At 51.8% G+C, this 2,529-nt stretch overlaps 1 protein-coding gene across 1 annotated transcript in view; it reads right to left on the bottom strand.

Moving 5' to 3' along the window:
• The window catches only part of EFCAB6 (EF-hand calcium binding domain 6), a 152,850-nt gene extending 150,321 nt beyond the window's left edge, over window positions 1-2,529 (bottom strand). The window contains exon 1 of the mRNA XM_006775993.2: window positions 2,498-2,529. The gene's annotated coding sequence lies outside the window, so the exon portion shown is untranslated. The remainder of the gene's footprint in view (window positions 1-2,497) is intronic.

The raw sequence follows: 2,529 nt of genomic DNA, 5'->3' as shown, positions 1-2,529 counted from the left end.
GGGGGGGGGCGGCGGAGAGCAGAGGGGATGAAGAATTTGGAGTTAAAAAAAAAACATGGAGTCAAATTGGCTCCACTACCTTCTGTGCAAAGTTGCCAGTGAATTAACCCCCACCGGACCCAGTTTCCTCATTTGCAACATGGAAATTTGGAGCAAGTATTTAAACTCTCTTTAGAGCAAGTATTCCAGCCTGGGGCCTGGGGGCGGGGTCCATGTGTGCTTCCGTGGAACTTGCAAGTCTCAGAGACTGAATAGCAAGCGTGTGACATGATTTTTCTAAAAAGAGGATGCATTACTTCCCCCAGCTTCTCCAGGGGCAAGTGACGCCCCCAACACTCTAAAGGCTGTCGGGGGGTCACAGATACTGTCGCTAAAGCGCCTGACACACAGGGGCTGTGTTCAGTATTTGGTGGCCGTTATTAATTTTAGGTCCTGGGAAGGGACAGAAAGGTAAGTCAGACCCCAGGGCAGAAGGCAGGGAGACAGTTCCAGGGGAAGGTGTTGAGTGTCGTCTCAGGGATGTTCAGGCCAACACAGGAGGGCGAACCAAAGTCAGTGCCGAGAAGCCAGCAGGAGAGAGTGACCAGGTGGAGGCCCAGCTGCGCCAGGTCAGCGCCTGGCCACCACTGAGGTGTCCTCGACGCCTAGACAGGACTTGGCACACGGCCGGTGCCCAGCGAACAATCGTGAAATAAGCAGACGAGTGAGGGAGACCAACCCCGGGGACAGGATAACACGTGTCCCAATCCCGCGGGGAAAAACAAAATTCCAAAGGTGTTACTGAAAAGTACTGATATTCAAAATCACGTTACGATTCCCATGCAAATGTGATGGCCCACGCTCTCCCCTAAAGAGTGAGGACCCCGGGCCTACGCCTTCGTCACTCAGCGGTCCCCAAGCCCTCTCGGGCGTTGTGATGAAACCCAAGAATTCTGCCTTCCAGACCAGCGGTTAGAAAAGCTTCATTTTTTTCCCCCAGAGGAATTCAAATGCCTTATTTGCCTGGACAAAATTAATTCAATTTTTTTTTAAATTTTCTTTCTCTTTGAGTTCAAGAAGCTGAGAGCTGAATGTGTAGCCCAACTGTCTCACCCACTATGGATGGTCTGAGCGTTTCTGCTTCTCCTGACACTAGTTTCCTATCCAATCTGTACTGTGCATGACCCTGACTTCTGTGTTTTTATTTTACGGTATCGTATGTGTTCTCACAGTCATCTCAAAGCTTCAGGGGGACGTACAGAGTATTGACATGAACACTGAACACTAGCACCGAGTCCTGGAATACTAGGCACGAATACCGGTTCTGGGCTACAGCTCAGAAAAAAACCTCACCAACGGACTCTGCCCCTCCACCCCATGTCGCTGCTCTGACCCTCACTGGTCTGGATTAAGAAACAGCCCTTCAGTTCCTTCCAGGCCTCCACTCCCCCTCCCACCTCCTCCGTTGCCAGGCCTTGCCCATACACCAAGGTTTCAAGGTTTGATCCCCGGTCAGGACACATACAAGAATCAATCAGTAAATAAATACGTGGAACAAATCAATGTCTGTGTCTCTCTCTCTTCCTCTCTCTCTCTCTAAAATCAATAAAACATTTTTCAGGGGAGGCAGGCCGGGAGGAGAGGCTGCACCCTACCATTTGTCTGCTTTGTAGCCCTTAACTGCCCTGCAAAATGGGAAGAGTAACTACTTCTTCATAAGCAGCTGACGAGGACTCAATTTTTTTAAAATGTATGTGAGCCTGGAATAGAGTAAGTGCTCTGTGAGCATCAGCCCGGAATAGCAGTCGCAGCTGCAGGAAAGCTGCAAACACATGGAGCAAAGAAGTAATGGTGCCCCCTGAAGCCCAGCAAACAGAACCGAACAGCGGTCAAAGGTCAGAACTAAGAGGAACGAGAGGGAAATAAACCCTCTCGTACCGGAAGGGCATCCTATTCCTGTGTTCTCTCTATTCACGCTTCCTCAGACCTGCCCCTCCCCTTCCCACCTGCTCTTCTGACGGTGCGGACATCCGGGGCAGCGCTGCACTGAAAGTGAATCCATCTTTAAGTGGCACAAGAGTCCAGTCGATGTGATGTTGCATGCCTACATCTGGGCACTTTTAGATAAACACACTTTACGGGAGGGAAGCAACAGTTACCGCCCTGTCCCAGCCGCGGCTCCTCATCTGCATCACACGGCTGTGCGCCCAGCCTGGCAGAGGCAGGAGGCAGCCAGGAGAACCTGCCGGGGCTCCACCACCCACTAGCCCGGAACATTCAATCTCCTTTTTTAAAAAATATGTTTTTATTGATTTCAGAGAGAGGAAGGGAGAGAGGGACAGAAACATCCGTGATGAGAGAGAATCATGGATGGGCTGCCTCCTGCACGCCCCACAATGGGGATCGAGCCCGCAACCCGGGCCTGTGCCCTGACCAGGAATAGGATCTTGACCTCCCAGGTCCACCCTCAACCCCGAGCCACGCCGGCCGGGCCACAACAGTCACCCTCGATACACACCTGCAAAGCAGCTTCAGTGAAGCCATCGGCTT

Source organism: Myotis davidii, unplaced genomic scaffold (assembly GCF_000327345.1).
Source record: "Myotis davidii unplaced genomic scaffold, ASM32734v1 scaffold428, whole genome shotgun sequence".
NCBI classification, from domain to species: domain Eukaryota; kingdom Metazoa; phylum Chordata; class Mammalia; order Chiroptera; family Vespertilionidae; genus Myotis; species Myotis davidii.
Note: the sequence above shows the minus strand (reverse complement) of the source record. Positions and strands in the feature narration are given on the sequence as shown.